Genomic DNA, 18,076 nt, shown 5'->3' on the forward strand with positions numbered 1-18,076 from the left:
CACCAACATCCGGACTAACTTCTACAACTGGCACTCAGACCACCCCTGCTGCAGTAATAGACCCTGCAGATTTCCAAAGGATGCAACGTGACATGCAACGTATGTTTAGGAAAATGAACAGGCTGCAGCAAGAGGCGTCACAAATGAATAAGAGGGAATGTTCCATCAAGAAGACCCTGTGGAGGGCAAATGTATGAAAAATTTACCCTCTGCCTTGAATCCCTCCCCTCCCTCCCCTTTCCTGATTGTTTTTATTAGTGGGTTTAGGGGGCTTAGTGTTAGGTTAGAATAGGCTGTTAGTTTAGTTAATAGCAGTGGGTTGGGGGTGGGGGTATGATCATTTTAATATGTTTTTTTATTATGTGGGTGGGTGGGGGATGATGTTGGGGTTTTGGTGTTAAAAAAATAAATATATATATGTATATATATATATTTTTGTTTAGTTTAAGATAGTATGTGTTTAGGTTACTATATGTTGTCCTCCATGTGTCCCGTCTTATACAAGGGGGGAGGGGTTGATGTTTAAAGTGTTTAGTTACATGTGATAAGTAAGTTTAGCTTAGGTTAGTTAGGGCCTGTTGTGGGTAATGTGTAGTTAGGATAGGTTAGGTTAGGTAAGGTGTTTCCCACAGTTTTATATTCCTTTTTTACTGTTAAATAAATATTTAGGTAATCCTTTACAGTATGTGTCAAATGCTTGGGGATCAGGGCCTTGCCATGGCTGAACAGTGACTCTTTAGTATTTACATTTGTTCCATCCTGCAACCAATTCCCAATTGAGCTGTTGCATTGGCAGCTATATCAGAGCTACTTTGCTAAGATTCTGCCATCCATTGCACCCACCACTCAAGTTTACTATGGATCCCAAAGTGTTGTTAATTTTTGATGCATGTTTTCAATCTTACATACTTTGGGACCAGATTTGGTATTGAGGACACTGTGTTACATCTGCCTGCAGCCTGATGTTCAAGTGAAGCCATCCCCAGCTGGGCCTCCACCGTCTTCTTGCTCCAGTGGTGAAGGTCCTCCCATCTTTTCCGGCAGTGAGTGCTCCGTCTGTGGTGGACCCCCAGGGTCCAGACGTCCTTGGCGATGGCATGCCAAATATCCTTCTTCTGGTGGGCGCTGACCTAGAGGAATAGTACAGGGGAAAAGGAAAATCTTTACCGTCCGGACCATCATACTCATTGGCCCAGGTTCCCACCCTTGCCCTGACGCACATACACTCACCGTCTGCACATGCCGGCCTCAGTCCCCCCCATGTATCTTCCATCCACACCACTCCAAACAGGCATTGCCCATGCAGCCTGCTCACAGTGTACTCACCTGTTTGTCTGGAGGACCGTACAGTTGTGAGTACTGGGGGAGGAACCCATAGTTTCGCCAACTCCTCCGAAGTGAAGGCAGGGGCCCTTTCCCCAGACACATGAGCCATCGTCGCTTCCAGACTGAGGTCACAGCAGCACTTGCAGTGTAGGTCCTCTCCTGTTGAAGGTCAGGTATTAAGTGATTGAACAGACAGTTAATGACGGTCACATCCGCGTCGGTGCGTACCGTCACCGCCGGCGTACATCGTCATTGGCCCCCATAGGGTCATATGTTAACCAATGCAGGATTGCGCCGCGGTTACCTCATATCCCCTTGTCCCACTTTACAGGTCAGGCAGCCTCCATTTCAGGGTGCCACATGGCATTAATACTAACTGCGTCACACCTATCTAGGCCTTGCATACACACAGTAACAGCCACATTGTGGATTAATACATGTGTGCAAATGACATTTTGTGATACCTCAGTGTTGGCTGTCTCTACTCGCTGTTATCATCTTTAGGGCACGTCCACTGGGCAGGTGATGAGATGGCAGCATCCTCCGGTGTACAGACCGCTGGTGGACCTGTCAACAATGGAAGAGAGAGACACGTAATAGTCACCTACAGACTTAATCATGCAACAATCCATGAGCTGCGTGCCCAGTTGGAGCCAGACCTGATGTCAGCTATCCGCCATCCCACAGGGATTCCCCCTCTAGTGCAGGTCCTGCCAGTGCTCCATTTCCTTGCAAGTGGGTCATTTCAAACAACAGTGGCCATAGCATCAGGGATGTCCCAGCCTATGTTTTCCAACGTGTTGTCCAGAGTGTTGTCTGCCCTGCTGAAACACATGTGGAGCTACATAGTTTTTTCCCTCAGGTGGAGGATTTGCCTACAGTGAAAGGTGATTTCTATGCCCTGGGACATATCCCCAACATCATAGGTGCCATTGATGGGACACATGTGGCCTTGGTACCCCCACGCACTAGTGAACAGGTGTACAGAAACCGGAAGAGCTACCATTTGATGAATGTACAGATGGTATGCTTGGCAGAACAGTACATCTCCCATGTGAATGCCAAATTTCCTGGCTCAGTGCATCACGCTTACATTCTGAGGAATAGCAGCATCCCTTATGTGATGGGGCAACTCCAGAGACACCGTGTGTGGCTAATAGGTGAGGACAAGGACCCCATACTGTGTGAATAGTTGTCTGGGTATGGGGTTGTCCCTACGGGTTAGTGTGTGTCTAACAGTTGTCCTTCGAAATTTGCAGGTGACTCTGGGTACCCCATCCTGTCATGGCTACTGACCCCAGTGAGAAATCCCAGGACAAGGGCAGATGAACGCTACAATGAGGCACATGGATGAACTAGGAGGGTGATCGAATGGACCTTCGGCCTCCTGAAGGCCAGGTTCTGGTGCCTCCATATGACAGGTGGTTCTCTCTACTACTCACCAAAGAAGGTGTGCCAGATCATCATGGCCTGCTGTATGCTGCACAACCTTTCTTTGCGGCGACAGAGGCCTTTTCTGAAGGAGGATGGTCCAGCTGGAGATCTTGTGGCAGCTGTAGAGCCTATGGACAGTGAAGAAGAGGAGGCAGAAGAACAGGATATAGACAACAGAAACAACGTTATCCAGCAGTACTTCCAGTGAGACACAGGTAAGAAGATGTCACTGCCTCACAGATCTCACCCTATTGTTTGAGCTATCATAAGTCTGTCATTTTCACTCAGTGTCTGGACCCTGACTTGTCACTTTGCCTTTCCATTTAACAGATGTGGGTCACACTTTGTGGCCTTTGCTATATTTCCTCCAGCTGTGTTTCATCGGTATGTGGACAATTAAATTGATATTCCTATATTCCATAGTTATTGCAATTACACATTTGTGAAAGCACAGACTGACTCCTGATTGTTTTGTGATTGATGTGTGTTTATTTCTGTGCAAATAAGTGGAGGGGGTTGTACCATGGGCAGGGGTGATGGTGGAGGAATGTCCATGGCAGAGTCCAGTCTATGTGTTTCACAGGTGCATTGTCCAAAAAGGCATAGGAAGTGGAGCAAGGGCAGTTGTAAGATGGACAGGGTGACAAAGTGGGACAGAAGGGTGACATTCAGGGAGGTCTCATTTCCTGGCTGGGGTCTTGGCAATGTTCTCTGTCTTGTTCCTGGATCTCAGGGACCGTTTGTGGGGTAGCTCTCCATCTGCAGGACGTGGGGCGCTGGTGCTGTGGTCCTGTGGCAGTGCCTCCTGTCCACTAATGCCGGCGGAGGTGGAGGGCTGTTCATCATCCAGGCTAGTGTCAGGGGGCCCTTGTTGTGCCACAGTGTCCTTCCTGGTGTTAACAAGGTCCTGCAGCACCCCTGCAATGTTGACCAGGGTGGTGTTAATGGACTTCAGTTCCTCCCTGATCCCCAGATAGTGAGAATCCTCCTGCAGCCGCTAGGTCTCCTGAAAGTTGGCCAGTGCCGTTGCCATCGTCTCCTGGGAATAATGGTATGCTCCCATGATGTTGGAGAGGGTCTCGTGGAGAGTGGGTTCCCTGGGCCTGTCCTACCCCTGTCGCACAGCAGTCCTCCCAGTTCCCCTGTTTTCCTGTTCCTCTATCCCCTCAAACGTGTGCCCACTGCCACTGCACCCAGGTCCCTGATTTTCTTGGGGTGGTGGGTTTGCCTGGGTTTCCTGTAGTGGTGGACACACTGCTGCTTGACGTGTCCTGGGGACAGAGGGACGGGCCCCCTGGGTGGGTGCTGTAGTGGTGTTTCCTGAGGGGTGAGGTTCTGTGGTGGCTTGTGCCAGTGTCAGGGGAACCGACTGTCCCGAGGTCCCAGATGGGCCGGGCTGGTCATCTTGATCCAGTTGTGCAGAGCTGCTGTCACCACTGTGGGGGAACTGGCTATGGCTGGAACCTCCTGTCCGGTGACGTTGGGTAGGGGTCCTGCAGGGGTGTAAAGGCATGAATATTGCATCTGTGTGTGCCATCGTGTGCAATGGGTGAGTGACCCTGTACTCCAGTGCTTGCATTCTTGTCTAGGTCCTTGTGTGATATTTGGTTTGGGGTCTGTGTGGGTATCTGTAGTGGATATGCGTTGGTGATGGGTGTCCATGCTTTGGTGTTGCATGCAGGGCTTGGTGTTGGGATGGGTAGGTTGTGATAGTGGGACATATATGAGGTGTTGGAGTGATGGGGTGAGGGTCAGGGTGGGGGTGTGTGATGGCATGCAGGTCGGGTGAGAGATATAATAGTTAAGAGTTGACTTACCAGAGTCCATTCCTCCTGCTACTCCTGCGAGGCCCTCAGGATGCAGTATTGCCAAGACTTGCTCCTCCCATGTTGTTAGTTGTGGGGGAGGAGGTGGGGGTACACCGCCAGTCCTCTGTACAGCAATCTGGTGTCTGGAGACCACCGAACGCACCTTCCCCCGTACGTCATTCCACCTCTTCCTGATGTCATCCCTAGTTCTTGGATGCTGTCCCACTGCGTTGACACTGTCGACGATTCTGCACCATAGCTCCATCTTCCTAGCAATGGAGGTGTGCTGCACATGTGATCCGAATAGCTGTGGCTCTACCCGGACGATTTCCTCCACCATGACCCTGAGCTCCTCCTTAGAGAACCTGGGGTGTCGTTGAGGTGCCATGATGTGGTGTGGGTGATGTGTGAGGTTGTGTTGGTTGTGATGTGTGAGGGGATGTGTTGTTGTGTTTTGTTTGAGGTGAGTGGATGTTGTGTGAGTGATGATGTTGTGTGCCTGTGGATGCTAGTGTTGTTTCTGGTGGTGTCTCTCTCTGGCCTTCTTTCGAAATTTTGGTAGTAAGGGTTTGTGGGTGATGTGGGTGTGTGCTTTATATTGGACTGGGGGTGTGGGAGTGGTGTGTGTATGTGTATCAGGTGTGTGTATTTCGAATTGTCCAATTCAGGTGTGTGTATTTCGAATTGTCCAATGTGGTTGTGTTTTGTAAATGTGTGTGTATTTTGAGCGCAGCGGTGTGTACCGCCAATGGAATACCACGGTTAAAAGACCGCCATGTGGATTCGTGGGTCATGATAGTGTGGGCATATTCCTGTTGGAGTGACGTGTCGCATTTGTTATCACCAGTTTATCACTGACCTTTGGTGTGGCGGACTTGTGTGTGTGTGTCTGGATTATGGCAGATTCCGAGCTGTGGGTCGTAATAGCTGTAGCGGAATTCCACTGCTGTAGCGGTGTGTTGGCGGTCTTCTGAACGGCGGTTAGCTGGATTTACCGCCAATGTTGTAATGAGGGCCCATTCACTGTTAACTTGTTAGGCTGAGTGAGCACATCATCCTAGTGGTATAGCGGAGCAACTAACAAACATCTGTGATCAGTCAATCACACATAATCTCAGATAATGTAGAGACTCACACCTACAAACCATCACTGTCCCTGACACTCCTGTAGTGCTTCTCACTGCACCATTAATAGAGGGCATTGTCATGCAGATGTCTGTTAGCTCTACACCTCCATGACTATATGGGACTGCTTGACTCTGTATATTGCATCTGAGGGGCATACAATGGTTGTTGCAGTGGCTGTCCCATTGTGACACCCATAGCATTTGAGGCTGCCTCAGATGTCATAGACATCTACCTCATTGTCACAGCAAACTGACAAACTACTGCCCAGGGGTTGTGTGGGTATTCCAAGGTGTTAAGGAATGACGTGATACATCCTTCAGTGAAGTAAGTAATGTGTGTGTGGCATCATAAGCCACACACATGAGCAATAATGCTATGGGAGTATACTAATGTGAAGAAAGTTGTACCTACCTGCAAATTGACTGATTGAAATCATGGATGTCTTGCCAATAGTGTGTAGCCAGGTATTGTTGTCATTGTATACCATCATTTGTCCAGGGAGGGATAAGGACATGGGCATAGAAAATGCCTCACCACAGAAACACTTGCTCTGTGGTGCAAGGATGCATTTGTTGGTACAGGTTACTGAATGATGTGCTAGTGAAGGAGCAGATGCAGGGCAGACTCATTCTGTCAGTGAGAAGCGGCAGGCCTGTGGAACAGACTCTGCACATGTGTGTGGTAATAGACATAGTATAGGGTATATGTGATACACAAGGAACTGGAACAGGAAAGTACTAGTAGTCTGGACCCAATGCATGGTCAAGCTCCCTTACAAGGCATTGGCCAGTGACACAAAGGGGCCAATAGAACAACAGGGGTGCAGCACCAATTGCATCAATACAGTTGTTGTGGCCTTCAGTGCACCCCTTACCCCTGCCATGTGTGCACCTAATGAGAATTAAGTTGCCGCAAGATGCAGGTAGTGTCCAAATGCATCTTTTTCTTCGTAGGTAAATGATGTACTCAGCAGGAGTTGCCACAGATCCTCACGACTTCTGCTGAGTACATTGGGGACCCATCTCATACATTTTCATCACACCTGCTCTTAGCAGCCATTCAGAGTGCCAGTATAATTGTACTAAGGGATTTCTCTTCTGTGAGAAAGTAGCCTCTTTCTAGCATGGTTACCCCATTTTTGGCCTGTTTGTGTGTGTGTCAGTGTGTTTTTACTGTCTCACAGGGATCCTGCTAGCCAGGACACCAGAGCTCATAGTTAAAACCCTATTTGTCAGTGGGTTTTGCCTGTCTCCCTGGGATCCTGCTAGCCAGGTCCCCACTGCTCATAGTTTGTGGCCTAATGTGTATGCCTGTGTAGTGCCTAACTATGTCACTGAAGTTCTGCTAACCAGGTCTCCAGTGCTTATGCTCTCTCTACTTCCCAATTAGTCACTATAGTTTAGTGACTTCATATTCCAATTCCAATTGGCACACTGGACCCCCCTTATAAGTCCCTGGGATATGGTACCTAGGTACCCAGGGCATTGGGGTTCCAGGAGATCCTTATGGGCTGCAGCATTTCCTTTGCCACCCATAAGGAGCCCAGACAAATCTCTCACCAGGACTGCCACTGCAGCCTGTGTGAAATAGTGCACACACTATTTCACAGCAATTTTCACTGCACTTAAGTAACTTATGAGTCACCTATATGTCTAACCTTCATTTACTGATGGGTAGGTGCAAAGTATCTAAGTGTGAGGGCAACCCTGCACTAGCAAAGGTGCCCTCACGATGTCCAGGGCCAATTCCCTGGACTTAGTGAGTGCACTACAGATAGGTAAATACCTATTTGTAGCTTCAAAATGGTAACTCCAAATATGGCCATGTAAGGTGTCTCAGATCATGGACTTGCCCCCCATTCCAAATCTGGTATTGGGGGGCCAATCCCATGCATCCCGGGGGCTCCAACATGGACCCCAGGACTGCCAGACCAGCTCTCGGAGGCTTGCACTGCAGCTACAGCTGCTTCCACCTCACAGACAGGGTTCTGCGGTCCTCGGATCTGAGCTGCTCAGTCCCAGGAAGGCAGATCAATGTATTTCCTTTGGGAGCAGGGTGTTACACCCTCTCCCTTTGGAAATAGATGTTACAGGCTTGGGAGGGGTAGCCTCCCAGAGCCTCTGGAAATGCTTTGAAGGGCACAGATGGTGCCCTCCTTGCATAAGCCAGTCTACACCGGTTTAGGGACCCCCAGTCCCTGCTCTGGCGCAAAACTGGACAAAGGAAAGTGGAATCACCACTGCCCTGTCCATCACCACCCCAGGGGTGTTGCCCAGAGCTCCTCCAGTGTGTCCCTGGTGTCAGCCATCTTGTTTTCCAAGGTGTGGGGACACTCTGGAGATCTCTGAGTGGTCAGTGCTAGCGGGTGATGGCAGAGACCCCTCCTGATAGGTGCGTACCTGAGTAGGTAGCCAATCCCCCTCTCAGGGCTAGTTAGGGTCCCTCCTGTGGGTTCCTCTTCAGATTCAGCTTGCAAGACTCCTCCAGGAATTCTCTGCATACTCTGCTTCAGCTTCTGACCGTCGGATTAACCACAGACTGCTCCAGGAACCACTGTAACTGCACCAAAGTATCCAGGATGACTCCTGTGACCTGCAACCTCAGCTCCAGCCAGCGTTTGCAACAGTTTCCACAGTGTGTACCCTCTGAGGACTCCCGCTCTTCACCCTGCACCAGAAGAACCGAAGGAATATCCTGTGGATTGACAGAGTCAATTTCCTGCTCCTGCAGGCACCTTCCAAGATGATGACCGGTTCTCTTGGACTCTTCTCCTGATGACGAGCATGATCCCTGGAACACAGTTTGTGGATCAACACAGCCCAGACTGTCCTAAAGTCCAGCTGTCCAAGTTTGGTGGAGGTAAGAGATTGCCTTCCCGGTTTGCGACAGTACCCCTGTGCTCGGTGTCATCTCCAGCTCCTTGGGCTCCTGTGCACTTCTTCCAAGAATCCTCCATGCACAGGGCTGCCCAGGTCCCCAGTACTCCATCCTGCGACACGCACCTTGCTGAGTTGTTCTATAACAGCATGGGACCTTCTTTTGTTATTCTACACCCACTGCAGTTTGCATCTTCCTTGTCCCTGTGTCCTGCAACTCCTGTGTGTGCTGCCTGGTCATCTGTGGGTTCTCTCCAGTGTTGGGAGCCCCCTCTGCCTCCTCAGTCTGAGTTGAGGCCCCCAGGTCCCTCCTGGGTCCAGGGAGCGCCATTTTGATGCAAACCACGACCTTGCTTGAACCAAGGCTTGTTGGATGAATCCAGCGACACAAACAGTCTGCATCCAACATCTCGACGTAGGACATCTCCTGCTCCATGCATGAACCAGCAGCGATCTTCTTTGGTTCTCTTCTGCAGACTTCTTCTAACCCAAGAATCCTCTTTTGCACCAGCTTCTAGGTTGGCAGGGGCTCCTGTCCTTCCTGGAATCTTCTGCAAATTCTGGGCTTGGTCTCCTCTCTTCAAAGGTCTTTAGGTACAGGAATCCACCATTTGTTGCTTGCAGTCTTGCTTAGTTCTTGCATTAACTCTCATCACGACTTGTAGTGTGTCCTGAGGAAACTTACAGTACTTTACTGCTACTTTCCTGGGTTTTGGGGTGGGGTATTTTACTTACCTTTGGTGTTTTCTTACACTCTCAGCACCCCTCTACACATTACACTTGCCTAGGGGGGAATTTGTGATTCGCATTTCACTTTATTAGTATATGGTTTATGTTGCCCCTAGGCCTATTGCATTCTATTGTATTTTCTACTGTTTGCACTATTCTATGACTATTTACTTACCGGATTGTGGTCTCTAGTGTATATTTTGTGTATAATACTTACCTCCAGAAGGAGTATTGTCTCTATGATAATTTTGGCCTTGTGTTACTAAAATAAAGTACCTTTATTTTTGGTAACACTGAGTATTGTCTTTTATTGTATATAAGTACTGTGTAACTATTGTGGTATTGCAGGAGCTTTGCATGTCTCCTAGTTCAGCCTAAGCTAGATCACTGCCTACATTTCACTAACAAATGATATCTGGACCTGGTATAAGGTGTATGTATACGGGGTACCCACTACAAACCACTCCAGCCTCCTACATTATCTTACTCAGTGGCTTATACATATGCCACCCATACAGGTTTTGGGACCACCTTCCATATATGATGCATGGTACAGGCCTCATTTGGTGCTGCTCATTACCAAGTTGCCATATGCATGCATCACAACACTTTGTAATGGTTGTGCAGGGAAAATGGTACATCTCCCCTGCATTTGCTTCATTATTGTACATTTGAATTGCGGGCAAAAGTGGCACTGGGACTCATCATACAGGTAGCATACAGCATGTCCACATCCAAAAGAATTACATGCAGCACTCAACTATATCTGCAACTGCCATGCACATTCAAAAGTGAGAACTTTGTATGGAAATGTGAGACTTACCAACTGTTCCACCAATCTCAATTACCAGATGATCCAGCAGATCCTGCTCGCTTGTAACCAGAATGCCCATCAGTGTTTCAGTTGGTGATCATTCCTTCCATTGATGATTATCCTTGTGAGGTGGTGTAGCACTTTGACCCACTGCAGCTGCTGTGCCACTGTGGGGTAGCCAAGGATTACACGGCCACCCAGTTTTAGCATCAAAGGGAGGTAGCCCTAAACAAGCCAGATGAATCCCCCCAGCTCCTCGGCAGACATCAACGGCATCCTCCCTTTCCCAGCCATACTGCAAATGCAGTTCACCCGAAACAAAAAATAAAGTAAATATAACCCCTAACCCAACTTCCCATTCTACCCCGACAAACACCCCACAATACAGAGACAAAAACAGTACAATTCCACTACAAAAGAGAAGTTTAAAGACAACTAAGGACAACACCTTCAAGACACATCACAAGAAACACTACAAACACTCCACACACCCTCATGCAGTCATAGACAATAAAACCTTGAAGTGAAAAGTGAACTCACTGTACCATGTTTGGAGGCAGGATGTCCTATTTCATCACTTTCTGAGCATGTGCGTCTCATATCCAGTCATGCGTTTTTTTTACGCATTACGGTCGTGCATAATTTTTCTCACCATTAATGTGAAAAGGCATCTGGACGTGTATTAGATGCTCAGGGGCTAGGCGTTTGTAAGCTTAGGGGTATTGTATTGTATCTGCATATGCATTAAACATTTTGGTGCATGACAGTCATGTGTGGATTATACACCATGGTGCGTTTAGAGGCGTGTGTACTTGTAACTGCCCCTCAGGGCACAGGCGTCATTCTACAAATGTTGCAATGTGTAGATGAGGCGTTTGGGTCATACATTTTTGACACATGATGAAATAGCATGGATTTTTGCATTGAAGGCCTTAAATGGCCCTGGATTAACTTAACATGTTACATGGGCTGTGCAACAATGTTGTATATGTGATATGGCAACATGTGCGTAAATATCCATTGCTGTCACTACGGTGACAATGGTATGTTGAACCTATAGGTTTGTTTATGAATCTGCTGTATGGCATTACTTATACCTTGTGCATATGTGCATGTGTAACTACAGTATCCACATACATTTTGGCACATGTTCTATGTGTGTACACATGTGTTTATATACTAATTTGTGGGTGGGCTACATTGTTTTGTCTGAGATACAAATGTACACATACCTACTATACAATATATAAGGTGGACTATGTCTAACTCATGATAAAGCATGTGTCAACCATGACAGTTTCTACTCACAGTATTCAGTAGACTTGAACTACAATTGCATCACGTAAACCCTGCCAATTTGTGTGTGTATGCATGTCCATTCTGTGGTGTGTTGTTGAATTTTACTTCATGTTCAATCAATCACACAAGCTTTATTCGGTCTAATTAAACCATCAAAGCAATAACTTACAGCAATAAAACCATAATCTGTACATAATAAATATATAATATCAAGGATTTAAGGGTAATAATGAGAATAGAATAAAAAGATCTGCGAATGTACAAAAGAAACATTGATATAAATCTCCACATATGTCTCCCAACCTATGTGTGAGGAGGAATCATCGAATTTGAGCTACCTTTAACTTCCTCATCGATAAATTAATAAAAGGTTCATTGAGCTTAAAACTATTTTATAAACAGTAATTAGATTAAATAAGTTAAAATCAAGATTCAATTAATAACAAATCACTATGGTTTTTTAAAAAATGTGTACGTATGTGCCATGCGGACGCAAGGAACTTGCTGACCACACAAGTTAGGAAGGGGGAGCAATCTGTCATCATCAACCTTAGGGCATCTTTACACGTTCTCAACCCCATATTCCTGCAAACGGGGCAGAGCCATTTCTGCCTAACAAAGCCATAAGCAGGACAAATAAACATAAAGTGCGCTACAGTTTCTGCAGAGCAGTTACAACTTAAGCATTGATCGATTAGCGGAGTAGAGCACCATGAACTAGTAAAAGACTTCAGGGGGAGGCATCCATACCTAAACCGAACATACAGACTTTTGCTTAGTTGATCAGTAATCAAATCTAAAAAGGGTTCAAAGTGAGGATACCACTTGAATTCGAGAAATTGAGATGTCAACCTACCATATGAAGTGCATAACAGGTAATTTTCCCTAACATGGGACCAGTAAACTGATTTTAAATGTTCCTTGTGAGCCCTCCTTAAGTTATTGGGCTGGCTCCAAAAGTCACTAAGTCCCAAGGTATGAAACCATTCCGAGATGTACTTAAACCAAGGGATAGAAAGTACGTGCGGTCTGTCCAATAGATCTTGCAAGGATTCCTTATAGACAACTAATTCAGGGGTGGTCCAAATACGAACCCAAAAGGTTAGAGGCCTTAGGGCTATTACATCAGAAATGTGGGGAAACCCTAGGTCCAAGAACACTGGAACCAATGGCGTACTACGAGGACATGCCAAGAGCGACCTTATGAAATTGTTTTCCCCCACAGATAATTTACTAGTTTTGATGCAGCCCCAAACCTCTGCGCCATAAACCGCGGCGCTCTGAGACTTTGCTAGGTAGATTTTAATAGCTGGGGAAACAACTTTCGCAGTATTAGACTTTTGGAAACGCAAAATTGCCCCTGACCTATGTGCTAAAAGAGCTAAACTTTTCCCTACCTGGGCCTGCCAGTTCATACCATTGCTGATTCTCACCCCTAGGTAATCAATAGAACATACCTTGCTCAGAGGAACCTCATTATGTAATATATTGCATTGTTTGGTGCGACCAAGAGCAAAGATCATGAATTTGGTTTTGCTAGAATTGAGCTCCAATCCATGGTCTGCAAAGAACACACAATCTATTCAGGAGGGCCTGAAGGCCCATAGGTGTTTTGGAGATCAAGAGGGAGTCATCAGCAAATAAGAGAATTGGAACTTTTAAATTGTTCAATGAAGGGGCATCATTTTGGCAGTCAGATACAACTTGTACCACCTCATTGATAAACAAGGAAAAAAGAGTGGAGCCAGGACACAGCCCTGGCGTACCCCCTGCCTGATATTAATACGATCAGTAAGTTCCCCCTGACTACCCCATCTTACTCGAGAGTAGGTGTTCTTGTGCAATCTTTGGATTAGGTGCACCAGATTCCTGGGGACACCAATTTTTTTTAAGACTTCCCACAGTTTCTCTCTTGGGACAAGATCAAAGGCGGACTTTAGGTCGATAAAAGCAACATACAAATTTTGTTTGGCCAAAGTAATGTATTTCCAGAGTAGCAGGAAGAACCTAAAAACTTGGTCCATAGTACTAATTCTTGGGCGAAAACCGGCCTGAAGGGGGGATAAGACCTGAATGGCTTGGACCCAATCCATAAGCCTGTCTAGGACTTGCTTAGAGAAGATCTTTTGTAGATTGTCAATGAGACTAATTGGGCGGTAGTTTGCGGGCAGTCCCACATCTCCTTTTTTATAGATAGGGATAATTTCTGCCCCGAGCCACGAGTCCGGAATAGGGCCACCTGCTGCAATGGCATTCGATAATGTGTTTTTTTATACCACGCCCAAATAACGGGTTCTGACTTAAACAGGTCCCCCGGTATCTTATCAGGACCAGGAGCCTTAGAGGATTTCAGAGAACTAATAGCTGCTGTGGTTTCAGCAATTGTGAAAACAATGTCCTCCGTAGATCCTTCAATGAGAGGTCTGCGTTCATCGCCTCTATGGTCCACGTAGTCCTGCTGTATGGATGGAGTATAGCTCTCAGAGAAATGGGCCACCCATCTTTCGGGCTGGATATGGAAATTTAAAGTGTCATTACCCCCTCTATACCGGTTCGTCAGCAACCTCCAAAAAGAGCCCTCATCTCGATTTTTGACTGCCTCCAACAGCTTCTGCCAAATCTCAAATTCCCAATTTTTCTTTGCTAGATCCAGGGCCTTGGTATAACTAAGTCTAGCGGCCCTGATCTCCTCCTGTGAGTGCTTATGGAGGGTCAATTTAAGATTGAGCCTCGCGAGGTCACAATCTTGGTTGAACTATTCTCTAAAACGGATGGTATCGGAAGTATACCTAAAAGTGGTTTCTTTGTAAAAAAAAATCTGTAGGATATTTATCAATTCAACATGAATGTTCAAGATTGTGATACTGTCAACCTCTTGTTTATCAAAACCCGAGAACAGCTGTAGAAAAGAAGAGTAAATTTGCTTGATTAGGAATGGATTAGATGTAACTTTTGGCCAACTGACGCGAGTTTGCCTAAGGTTCAGACATGGGATCGGGACATCAGTAGTCTCTAAATGTTGGGCTCTCCCAAAAGCTTGATTGGATAGAGTGAGACATAGGGGGTGGTGGTCGCTATCATTGCTGGGTTCCACCTTCATATCCAGAGTATTTGACCAGAGCCTAATGTCGACCAAAAAATAATCAATAATGCTGGAGGAGCACCCACGCTTGAAAGTGGGGGCACGATTTAGTCTAGTGCGACCATTACATTCTCTGAGTCCAAATCGTGAGCAAAGGGAGGCCATCTGCGTGGCAAATACAAGAACCAATGCTGGGAGTATCGTCCTTCATTTGGGGAATACCCCAAGATTCATCTTCTTCAGTTGTCAAATTACCTACAAGGTTCTTGAATACGAAGGAACAGTTTATATCACACCCTATCACCAGATGATTAGATGAATGCAAAAGTTCCATAAACTCAGCTAACTGGGCAAGTGCCCTAGATTCCAAACTATGGGGGACAAACCTCGCGTACACATTGACCATGATCACTATAAAACCAGGCTGAAATGTAAGTCTAACATCCACACAAATCTAGCGAGTTAAGGGATAGTGCAGAATGGTCACATTTCAATTTCTTGTTCAATAAAATCATGAGCCCACCCATAGGCCTACCATAGCTTCCAGAGGCAGGTTGAGCTGAGGCAAAATATGTTGTGAACCCCTCAACATATATTATCTCTTCCGCCCAGGTTTCCTGAAAAAAACATATATCTTGCTTAGTGATGAAGTTGATCCATCTGGGATCTCCCAGCTTTTTCTCTATGCCAGCCACGTTCCAAGACATAATGTTAAGTTCAGGAAGCACAAATGTTGGCCTGGCTCTCAGGGTTGTGGTAAGCTTCAAAGCCACTGGTCGTTTGTCTCTGTGGGCCGTAGCAACTACAATGGGGTACTCTGAGGGAGGAACAGCATTTAGTCAGTCTAAATCAGATAACAGGGGGGAACGGATCTCGGTCAAAAATGGTTGGTTGCTCTTAAGTGGACCCTGAGCCCCTCCCTCAAGGACATTAGATGGTCTATCAATCCTTCGTGTCTCACCCCCGGAGGATACATACAGAGGCCAATTCCGGTACCTCTGCCAGGTTTCAGAAGGCTAGTCCGTAGATTGAAAGCCATGAGGTTATCGACCATGATGGTATCGAAAAGAAGAATTGAAATATAATCAAAATCAGAGTCTAGTTTAACATGTCTACGTACCTCCCAAATATCAGCCTGAATAACAGAGAGACATTTCCTCTGTGTGCGAATCCAATAAATAACTTTATTAATAAGAGAATCATGAGACTCTCTCTGGCCAGCAAGCAACCTAGGGACCCCTGTCATATAGATATAAGCATCATATCTCCCCTTTAGATCAGTTGCCTGAATTGGTCTAGGTTGACCTCGATGTAAAACTCTGAGTGGACTAACAGGCACCTGTATGCCCTTACCATCCTTAGCTTCCTTGGACAAGGGATTTTTACAGGGAAGACGCCGATTATTATGTTTTGGGGCAAGGTTAAGCATACAGCTGGTGTCAATGGGATTGTCAACGGGAGAGGATAAACAACTCCCCTTTTTATTCGTTACCATGCTCGTGGACTTCGCCCCCAACTTTGGGCATTTGGGTAAAAGAGTTAAGTTATCCCCAGTGTCCAAAGTTGCTAGCGTGTTGGGCCCCCCGGTCGGCTCAGAGATATGGTCATTCGTACTGGGCAATTTGCAATTACATGTTGCCTTCTGATCAGATAGTCCAGACATTTTTCCTAAGATTACCATTACCAAGGATTTTAAATTGTCCAACTTCTGGGAGACAATTTCCAGTTCGAGTGACCTTTTACGCTGGGTCGGCCAGTCCAATTCCTCTATATCGGGTTCTGCTGGGATAGCAGCCTAGGTTCCCACTGGAAGTAGATAGGGGTAGAAATCTGTTCGAACAGGGAATGGCACTAGAAATTATGGTCTTGGAGCCTGAGTGCAGAAAGTCCCTGGTTTGGGTGCATTCTATAACTTCAGCTTTCGAAGTATGCCTCATTGATGACGAGAGAGTTGCAGCCTGAGATATGGGAGGCGAATGGAGGTCCACTTCCACAGACAGATGAGGTGTCCGCAATTTTTTATTAAATAAATCCGGAATCTTCCTATGCGTTAAAGAGTTAGAAATGGGGGGGGGGCGGTAATAGATGGACTCCTCAATATTGCCTCTACTTCCTCAAACAAGGAGTCAATAGCTTGAAATTGATTCCTAGTAGGCTTGGGAGGGTCGTCTACTTTCCTACTGGCTCGCTTCTTGTGTTTTTTGGCACCAGAGTGTGGCGCAGAAACATCACCTGCCTTCCTCTTCCCCATAACTGACTGCGTGGTATCCAAAGCCAAATAACTAAGGTCCTCAAACGAAAATTAAAGAGGGGTGGCCCGGCCTTTGTCGGTCGCTGACGGGCGAAGGACGGGCCCGCCCTTGGCCCGGGCTTTGCCCAGGTGCGGCCCGCGCGCGTCCTGCGCAGCGGCATTGCGCGGCGCGCTTAATAGCACCTTCGATGTTCCCCAAGTGTGAGGGAGCAAGGAGGTGCCTGGGACTTGGAGTCCCACCAGGCACAAGTGGAGTGGCAGCAGCAGCGGCGTTGCGCGGCGCGCTTAATAGCGCCCGTGATGTTCCCCAGGTGTGAGGGAGCAAGGAGGTGCCTGGGACTTGGAGTCCCACCAGGCACGAGTGGAGTGGCAGCAGCAGCGGCGTTGCGCGGCGCGCTAATAGCGCCCGCGATGTTCCCCAGGTGTGAGGGAGCAAGGAGGTGCCTGGGACTTGGAGTCCCACCAGGTACGAGTGGAGTGGTACTTCATGTTGTTCTGCTACACTCTGCAATTTGGTCCCCCGTGCATCTTAGTTTAGGCGATGTTATGTACACATGTGTTGGTGAAGATTGATATATGCTATGTTTGTGTATAGACATGTGTTTTGTAATATCTGTAACATATAACAACAGTGTTGTGTTCATGGGATGTGAAACCTCAAATTACTATCTTCCTGCATAGACACATGTTGGCATTTGACAAATGCATGCATTGTCACATCAGTGCCACCTATTTTTCCTTATGTCAGTGCACATGTAACAGTAATTACTTACAGTCACTGATCTTGTGATACCTGTACCCTTACTTTTGTGCTAGGTTGCCTTTTCTCTGAATCCATGCACATTACCATGGCAGACCCATTACAGTGGCAGATGTGGGTTAAGATATGAGTCATATGTGTGCATGCCATCAACTAGGCACTCACATTTGTCCATGTTAGAAATGGGGTCTTTGGTTGGCAGTCAGGTTACCTCCTGTCCAAGCAAGGACCCTCTCTAGTCATGGTGTTGTGTAGCCATTTTAGCTATAGTTCTATATATGTTATTTTAGCACACTAGGCCTGCCTCTGTGCACTTTAACCTTGATATGTTTTATTTTAGCTTTGTCATATTATTTTAACAGTAGCCACATTTGCGGTCTTGTTTTATTTTCTCTATCTAACTGTTCTCGGCCTAGGTCAGCACTACGTTCTTAAACAAGACTTTTTTTTCACTCTGTGCTTTTCTCAAGGCTGCAGTAAGATAGGTTGCCACAAAAGTGGTACGCTTTGTCTCCAACTTTCACAGAAACATACACACTCTTACGTGGGGATCCTTTTTTGGAACATCA

This window comes from Pleurodeles waltl, chromosome 10 (assembly GCF_031143425.1).
Source record: "Pleurodeles waltl isolate 20211129_DDA chromosome 10, aPleWal1.hap1.20221129, whole genome shotgun sequence".
Classification (NCBI taxonomy): domain Eukaryota; kingdom Metazoa; phylum Chordata; class Amphibia; order Caudata; family Salamandridae; genus Pleurodeles; species Pleurodeles waltl.